This window comes from Triturus cristatus, chromosome 3_2 (assembly GCF_964204655.1).
Source record: "Triturus cristatus chromosome 3_2, aTriCri1.1, whole genome shotgun sequence".
NCBI lineage: Eukaryota > Metazoa > Chordata > Amphibia > Caudata > Salamandridae > Triturus > Triturus cristatus.
Window position 1 is genome coordinate 894,214,587 of NC_140584.1, and position 9,501 is coordinate 894,224,087.

At 50.2% G+C, this 9,501-nt stretch overlaps 1 pseudogene; it reads left to right on the forward strand.

Moving 5' to 3' along the window:
• The first annotated feature begins 1,310 nt into the window (after positions 1 to 1,310).
• LOC146858404 (28S ribosomal RNA) lies at positions 1,311 to 5,660 on the forward strand (annotated as a pseudogene).
• Positions 5,661 to 9,501: the final 3,841 nt, after the last annotated feature.

Here is a 9,501-nt window from a genome sequence, read left to right on the forward strand (position 1 = left end):
TCCTTTCGCTTCCCCTGCCACAGTGAAGCTCATCAGCAGGGGGGCAGAACACTGTCTAGCGGTATAATACCGTCAAAAGGTCTTGGGCCCCCTGTGGAACGCCAGGAAGTCTATCTTCGGTACGGCACATTTCCCCAGCCTGGCGTCGACCGGGACGAACCAGGTACCTGGCAATGGTGGAGGATCGGTCCAGCTGCACGTCGGCAATCTGCCACCAGGCTCGACCCCTGCAGCAACAAGAGTCCCCACTTTGGGCAGTCTATCCCCTGCCCTGGTCGGAGGCACCAGAAGGGAAGAGCTAGGTGGTCCCCTCAACCCACATGCCCCAGCTGAAAGGATCCAGGGTCCCCTCGCAGCCCCAGTTCCTTCTCTTCCAGGCTGCCCTGTTGTCCGAGAAGGGCCACTCCTCAGTCGCCGGAGACCCAGTCGAGCCAGGATCAGGCGTGGGAGGACCCGGGGCGATAGGGCCTTCGGGGATGGTCCCAGCCTGGGGAGACACTGCCATTTGGTTTCCCCCACTGGGTGAATGTGGGTTTCATCTTGGGAGGGCTTTCCATTGTGCTCCGTCCCAAAAGGGCTATAGCTGAGGCTGCCCCCGTGGCCCCATGCATCCGTCAATCAGGTCCTCCAGGATGGAGGAGCCCGCCCCGCGCTCGGTCTTCCGACAAGCCCCCCAGCAGCCACGGACCGCTCTGCCAGCCAGGGCATGCGAGGGAAGGGCCTACGGTGTGTTCTGTCTGGAAGGCGTCCAAGGGTTTCAGGCTCTTGCCTTTAGTCACTCGGGCTTGTATACCGTTAATGATCCTTCCATAGGTTCACCTACGGAAACCTTGTAGGAAAGTAAGATCTTTCTGGCATAGATACCCCCAGTTTTTGCCTGGTGTCAGTGTGCTTTGACTGTAGTTCACTGAAATCCTGCTAACCAGGACGCCAGTGACTGTGCTCTCTCCTCTAAACTTACTGGTAAGTACTTTGTACACCCCAAAATTGGTGTACCATTACTAGTCCCTAGTATATGGTACAGAGGTACCCAGGGGATTGTTATACCAAGGGTCACCTATGGGTTGTTGCATGTATTGTGCCGCCCATAGGAGCTCATGCAAACTGTGCCAGGAGAGCTGCCATTGCAGTCTGCGTGACAGTTTTCCCATATATCCTGGTCACTGCACTTAAAACCTATAAGTCACCCCTAAGGTAGGCCCTTCAGTCAAAGGGCAGGGTGCCCTGTTCTAAGTGTGTGGGTACCCCTGCACGAGCAGAGATACCCCAACAAACCATGGACTCCATTTTATGGGCTTTGTAAATGTGGGACAGCTATTATAAGGTATGTAGTAGACACTGGCAAGTCAAAATGTCTAACTACATAATGGCTACCCGGAACCTGGTCATCTTTGGTATCAAAGATATTGGAATCATGCAATTACACTGATTCCAGTGTTAGTTGCATGATACCATGTACTGGGGGGCTCCTTAGAGGCCCTCCCAATACCTGCCTGTGTAGCCTTACAGGGTCCCACTGCCAGCCCGCACTGCTGCCGACTAGGTCTTCTTGGAGTCAGGTAGCTTGGGAATGCAGCCCAAAGCGGGTGGCAAACTTCATCTAAGGCTAAATGCAGGCACTGATAGCCAACAAGCACAGTAATGGAAAGTTTAAAAGAACTTTGAAGAGAGAGTTCAAGAGGGCATGAAACAGTTGAGAGGTAAATGGGTGAGATCCATGCAGTCCACCCATAAGATTCAACACAGCGGGAAGGTTGGTCGACCAGGAGGGCGGATTTCCTCCGCAGGACCACCGCCTGGGCGCACCTGGCCCCCGCAATGGGCATTTCCTCCACGACGGTGCACTGCGACCGGCTCTGGGTCAGCTTGGAAGGGTTTGGACTGGAAAGTGGCTCTCTGCTCTTGAGGAGAGTGTTACAGACCCCATGGCAGCAGCTTCTCTGTGTCCACGACGCAGAGGGAGATTCGACCACCTCCGCGCCCTTCCCTGGCAACCACTTCCAGCCCCTCTAGGCGTGCGCTGGGACAGGCCCCCTGCTCCCGGCGCCACTGTTGCAGACTGTGCTTAGTGCGCCTGACCACGTTGTGCCACATGGCAGCAAGGCCCACCACAGGGGGCTGCGGAAAGGCTGTTACCCACCTGACCAGTCTTGAAACACAGATCAAAGAGTCTAACACGTATGCGACTCGGCGGGTCGAGCAAAACCTAGTGGCGCAATGAAGGCGAGGGCTGGCGCTAGCCGGCTGAAGTGGGATCCCGCTACAAAGCCAGCGGCAGGTTTACCACCGGCCTGTTTCGCCCGCTCCGTCGGGGATGTGAAGCATGACCGTGTGTGATAGGACCCAAAAGATGGTGAACTATGCCTGGGCAGGGCATAGCCAGAGGAAACTCTGGTAGTGGTCCTGACGTGCAAATCGGTCGTCCGACCTGGGTAAAGGGGGAAAAGACTAATCAAACCATCTAGCAGCTGGTTCCCTCTGAAGTTTCCCTCAGGACAGCTGGCTCTCGGAACCCCCAGGTTCATCTGGTAAAGCGAAAGATTAGAGGTCTTGGGGCTGAAACAATCTCAACCTATTCTCAAACTTTAAATGGATAAGAAGCCCGGCTCACTGGCGTGGAGCTGGGCATGAATTGCGGCTGCCTAGTGGGCCACTTTTGGTAAGCAGAACTGGCGCTGCGGGATGAATCGAAGGCTGGGTTAAGGCGCCTGATGCCGACGCTCATCAGACCCCAGAAAAGGTATTCATTGATATAGACAGCAGAATGGTGGCCTTGGAAGTCAGAATCCGCTAAGGAGTATGTAACAGCTCACCTCCCGAATCAACTAACCCTGAAAGTGGATGGCGCTGGAGTGTCAGGTGCAAACCCGGCTGTAGGAAATTAGGATCTGCTTTCATGGTTACCCCCACATTTTGCTTGGTGTCAGTGTGTTTTTGACCCAGTCTGCTGGGATCCTGCTAATCAGGACCCCAGCAACTGTGCTTTCTCAACTAAATTGACATGGTAAGTACTATGGTACCCCCACAATTGCCTATTGGTGTACCCTTGTAAGTCCCTAGTATATGGTACTAAGGTACCCCTGGCATATGTACCCCAGGGGTCTCCCAGGAGCTGCAGTATGTAGTGTGCCACCCATAGGAGGCCACCTCAATTGTGACTACAGGCCTGCCTTTGCAGCCTGTGTGAGTTGGGGCTTGCACCTCTCATGACAGATATAAGTTTCCTTATAGCGGAGGTCACTACACTTAAAAACTATAAGTCACTCCTTTGGCAGGCTTCATCAGTTCAGAAAGCAGGGAGCTTGGTTATAAGTGTGAGGGTGCCCATGCATGAGGAGGACACTGATTCCAGTGTTGGAAGTATGATCCCATGTATTGGGGAGGTCCTTAGAGGACTCGCCTGGACTCCCGGTAACAGCCTTTCAGGATCTGCAAGCAAGCTAGAGCTGCTGTTGACCACAGACATGATTCTGCCCTCCAGCTACTGACCTGAGCTCGAGAGGGGAAAGGTAGAACAATAGGCACCACAACGAAGGTGACTGCTGCTCCTGTCATCCTACATACTTCTTGAGGCTCAGCAACACAGGTGGTGGTTCTGCAACTCCTTCAAGACCTGACATGTCCTCTCTACAATTTTGAGGTCACTTTCCCTCATCGGAACAGCTGGGACCAAGCCCCTGTGCACCGCACCAACTTGCTATTGCCAAGGCTTGTTGGCTCTGCACTCCAGAGATCTTCAGGCTACAAAAAGCTACAGACTCCAGCATCTCTCCCTCCAAGATCAGCACCCTCACCGCACCCTCTGCACCGTGGGCCTTCATCTTTGGTGAGCTGCTCGAGGATCACTTGTGACTCCTGTGCCTTCGAACTGTGGGTTCTCCTGAGGGTATTCTACTGCTTCAGTGGGCTCCCCTGATACCTCAGGGCCTGCTCTAACTCCCCTGCTGTTGGTGAGTCCTTTGGATCCTGCTGGTCCCAACGTTGCTCCTTTTTCGTCTTCCACACCAGTTGCAGCTACCAAGGCTTGTTAGTGCTCCCGTCGGACACCGACCACCTAGTTGCCTACATCCGACGTGGGACAGCTCAAGCACGGCTTCTGGTCTTCCTCAGCATTGCCTGGTCCTCACAGCTGCAGCGACAAAGTCACCGTTGACTCTTCAGAACTGCCTGACATCGGTAGGCATTGTGTCGTCATGGCTCCTGGCCACCTCCGAGTGGCATAGACTCTGTCCCCTCTGCTTGAAGGTTCTTCACTTCCAGAATCCATCCTTGGATTCCAACGGACTCCTACACAGTCTACTCCAGAGGCATCTTCTTCAAAGTCTATTGTTGTCTATGGCAGGTCCGAGGTCAATTCACACCTATGCACCCGGCTTCCCTGGTGTAAGTATCCTGGTTCCTGGGGTATCCATGGGTGGAGTGACTCTCCAACCTTCTGTCTCCAACTGGGTTTCTTCAGGTCCTCTGGGAAGGGTGCTTCTTCTTTAAAACTGGAACCACAACTTCTCAGTTGACTTCCATTGGGCATGCTGCTGTGTTTCCACTCTGCACACGACTCTGTGGGGTTCCTCGGTTCTTACTTGTGTGGTTCCTTGTGTACCTGGCTCCTCTGGGACTTCTGGTCCAAGTCCCGTTCTCCTTTACAGTTTGCATTCCACTTTCTTAGTATATGGGTTGATCTCCCCATAGAGACCACTGTGTTTTGTGCTACTTACCTGATTGCTTTTTAAGTATTTTTTGGTATTGTGTTGATATCTCCGGGTAGGAGATCACCATTCACCAATGTGATAGTGATATTGTGTTGTAATAAATAGACTTATTTTTGCTAAACACTGTGGTTTCTTTTCATCTAATCTACACTACAGATTAAACTGGTAAAACAAGCTGCTTTACATTCCTTCAAGATAAGCCTGAAAGCTGCTCTCCACAACTACCACTTTGAGAGGTTTCTATGGTTATCGAAGACCACTAAAAACCACCATAAGGTTAGCCCGGATTAGTGCAATGTGCACCACTTGAATAAGTGTGCACCATCACTTGAATAACATAATATATAAAGCTAGCCTCCTACACGTCCAGCAACACTGAGAACGGCGGGGGCTAAGCTGTGACAAGAAGAAGGGCCGCTGCAGTACGCACGGAAGCCCAGGGCGTGAGCCCAGGTGGAGCCACCGCAGTGGCAGAGCTTGATGGTAGTAGCAAATATTCAAACGAGAACTTTGAAGGCTGAAGTGGAGAAGGGTTCCATAAGAACAGCAGTTGAACATGAGGTCAGTGGGCCCTAAGAGATGGACGAGCCCAGTTTGGAAGGGAAGGGTGCTAGCCTCCATTGCCCTCGGTCGATCGAAAGGGAGTCGAGTTCAGATCCCTGAATCCGTAGTGGCAGATACAGGAAGCGTCCAGTGTGGTAACGCAAACAATCCTGGAGAAGCCGGCTAGAGCCCCAGGGAGAGTTCTCTTTTCTTTGCGGGCAGGGTGCCCTGAAATGGGTACACCCGAGAGAGGGGCCCAAGACTTGGAAAGCGTCACGGTTCCGGCGATGTCTGGTTAGCTCTCGCTGGTCCTTGAAAATCCTGGGGAGATGGTGTAAATCTCCCACCTGGCCATACCTATATCCTCAGCAGGTCTCCAAGTCAGATCTGTAACTTTGGTTTAAGGATTGGCTCTAAGGGCTTGGTCAGTCAGGCAGGGGTGTGAAGCAGGGTTGAGCATGTATTGCTGCTGGATGAGGCGCCACCCTCCAGGGTGGTGACAACTCTGAACGTGATTGTTGTGGATCACCCCAGCTGTGGTTGTCACCTCTCTCCATGCCCCTCCCGGGGCGCAAGGCCAGCGTTTCTACCTCAGCCGGCGCCTGGCAACTTTTTTCATATTTAATTTTTTAGTGTGTTTATGAGCACTTTGAAATGCCTGTGATGCCCTGGTACTTGGAAGATTTCTGGGGCTCAGAGATACTTCAAAAGAGGTGAAAATTAATTTTGGACAAACTCAGGACAGTGAAATTGCACCTATAAAGTACTAGGTCACTGTAATTGGGGGTGGGGGGGGCTGAAATTTTACCCAATGCGGAGTTCGTTCCATGACCTTGGGTAGAAAAAATGACTTTGTCCCACTGAATTTGAAAATTAAAAATGTAAATTGTATTGGTAAAAAAGGCTTAGTTTATGTAGCAAGCTATTGGGCCACTGTAACCTGTTTTTTCCCCATTTTTGTCCATATTTGATCTCATTTTTGCGTTAATGAGCACTTTGGAGCACTCGCAATGCTCTAGTACTGATTATTTTTTTTGGTTCAGATACTTCAATAGTGGTGAGAATTCTTTTAGGAGAAACTCAGGACAGTGCAATTCCACCTATATAGTAATCAGGGCACTGCATTTGCACCTATATAGTTTTGTATGAAAAAAGCATTTATATCATTTTTAACTTCCATAAAGGGGGGGAGCAGGCTGGGATTTTACCCAACGCAGAGCCCCATGACCTCAGGTAGAAAAAGTTACCTTCTCCCCTTAAACCTTAACAGCTCAAAATGTCCCAAATATTACTAAAACAGGTGCCTGGGTTGGGTTTCCTAACATAGGGATCTCGGATAGAGGTACTAATTTCAAATCAGGTTTAATATCATATCTGCATACCTAAAAACCATGTATGATGAATGTGGTGTTAGACAAATGGTTTAATTGAAAAGTTCAACCAAACCATGACGTGCATTATAATGGGCCTCCCTAAAAAACCCAGAAGGAGATGGAATGTTCTGTTATCTCACCAAAATCGTCATCATCCGACCCGCGCCCTCAAGTACTGCATGGGGCGGGGTTGAGATGGCAGCAGAGCCAGATGGCAGAGAGGGGCTTCAAATCTACGAGGAGCAGAAAGGAGCCCTGGATCCTGGAGCAGCCTGAGAGCTGTTCATCGATTAAGAGCTCCTGCCTAGGACGCTATACTGCTCCAATTATTATTGGTCAAGTCTTTTCAGTCTACTAGTTTCACATGGTCAAGAAAAGGAGTTACAAAAGACACAAAATTTCCGAATACTAAATCTGTGAACCTTCAGGGACTCAGATCACAGTGCGACTTAGGAGCTCATCCCAAGAATAGGGTAAACCAAAGTGAAAGCAGGAGAGGCCCCAGTAACTCTGAAGCACTGCGCAGGCCCTGGCAGAAACCTCAATAAAGGGCCCCACAATCCCATTCAATCAGATGGACCTGGAAGGACCAACTACTTCCACCAGCAAACAAGGTCCCAGCAGACGGCCCGCTCAGACGGTTAGCCCACTAAAATTGTGTGGCCTCAAAAGAGATGGGTCCTAAAAAAGAAGGACACCTGTCACTCAATTACGACTCCAGACAAAAAGGTCAGCCTGCAGTCGCCTACAAAAAGGACCACAAGGAGCACAACCCTGGCTCAGAGGTTCAATAAAATCCTGCAGGCTGCCCCACAAAGGGGATCAATTATGCACTCTCTCCTAAAAGGTGGCAATCCCAGCATGACTCAGGGTTGCCTTATGGACTGTCCTCAGGACGAGGCTCCGACACCTCTCTTTCCCAGGAAATTAGCAACACAAGTGCGAGCAGAGAGTCCTCCCAGTGCTAAAAAATCTGCAATAGGAAAACCCTCTGAAGCCCAGCTAGTTGGAGAGAGAACTTGCCTTGCTATCCCTGGGACACACATTGGAGATATTACACCTATCTCGATAGAAAAGGCGCTCGACCCTTCAATCAACAGGAACAATGAGGCAGTGCAGCCACAAGTGGAACACGCCCTACAGACAGTGGCACGAATCCTTTGGACCAAAAGTCACAACCGAGGTAGCCAGAAAACCGAGACTCCACCACCAGTCTCAAGACTCTTCTCACCCATAGGTGAACTGACCTCAGACTCCCCAATGGCAGGGGACCTCACCACTGCCTTTCTTCAAAACTTAGGGCAAAAGATTGAAAGAATCTTGGAGCTAACCCCCAAGCTGTTGGGGCTATTAGAGTTACTACTGGATACCCAGCAATAGGGCCATTTATCAAATGATAACGTTAAAGAAAACTCACAATCAAGGCCCACAAATGAATCACACAATTCTGTAAGTAGAGCATTACTGTGCCAGTCAACATAGATGGAGGTCCAAATAGACTTCCTGCAATCAATAGCACTCCGCCTAGTCAATCTAAGCAGTAGGGAGGAGGATTTGGAAAATAAAATTATCAGGAACCTGGACGCCAAACTTTGCTGAGGCTCTTGTGCAACAATCATTGATACGTGGGCTTCCCTCCCAGAGGTCTAAGGGGACATAGTAGAGATAGTAAGAGGGAGAAGGGACACAAAGTCATTCAATACTACAGACAGTCGGGCAGCCCCAAGCAACCATCATCTGGCTCTAAGTAAGAAGGAAGTAGTCTCACCAAGTCTGAAGTCAACTGTCTGAGCTGAAAACGATAATGCGCAAAGGCTTGGGAGCCCGGCAAAAGGGATCAACGCCACTTTCGTCAAACTGAGGGACTAAAACAGCGAAAGTGTCATGCCTATAAGAATCAGCCAAAATTTAGGAGCCTCAAGCTCAACAGTCAGGCCAGACGCTCCCCTATCAAGGAGAGCCAAGAAAAAGCTGAGGAAACAACTCAAAAAGTCCAAATTAAAAAGGAGACAACTACAGCTCTTGATTACAGATCAACCCTCCCTTACAAAAGAATTTTAAAACTAGACGGCTTTATCCAATATTCACAATCAAACAGAGGGCCAAGACGGATGCTCCGTTGGTCTCGACACATGGACACAACCAAGGGCAGGCAACTCCAACAAGTCATAACAATATAAAAGTTCCTTTACCCCCTGCCAGATCAAGCTTTACTCCAGGTCCCGAAACAGCAGTGGGAACATGTCCCGCAAAAGTGGACATAAGCACCCAGGCAATGGCAGCTACTACACTGCTGTAAACGGACGTTCCATTGCCATCTCAGCTAAGTACAGAGAAGAAGACAAGAGTACCGAGCATACAAGGATAGAAAACCGGCAACCAACAAGGAAATGCCCTGAATCATCCAGTCAGCTTAAACTCCATGTTAAGCCCGGAAGTCCAGGCTCTAGAAACAGGAGAAGCACCAGCCACAGAGTCAATAACAAACATCCATGAGGTGGTACTTAGTCCGATATCGCAATACGGAACAGTACAACATCTTGAACAGGAGCAACATCCTCCGACTTTTTAAACGATTAGTCTCTTTTGAAGTGATTCAAACAGAAGACCTGGAATTGGTCAGATTTATGAAAATTCTGCTGATTCAACCTTGGTAGGACTGAGGCAAAAGAGCCTCCAACGAGCGGTACTGGACGATTCACAACAGCTCGCTGATAGGGGTATAGATGCCCAGTCACCGCCACAATCAAAATTTCCACATGTCCTTGTTAAGAATAAAGGGGACAAGAGAGTCCGGTCCGTCCTGCATGGGACTAACAACTATGTAGCCCATAGCAGCAGTCGGACCGGCCTTAACGCCCCCACTGGCATTAGGA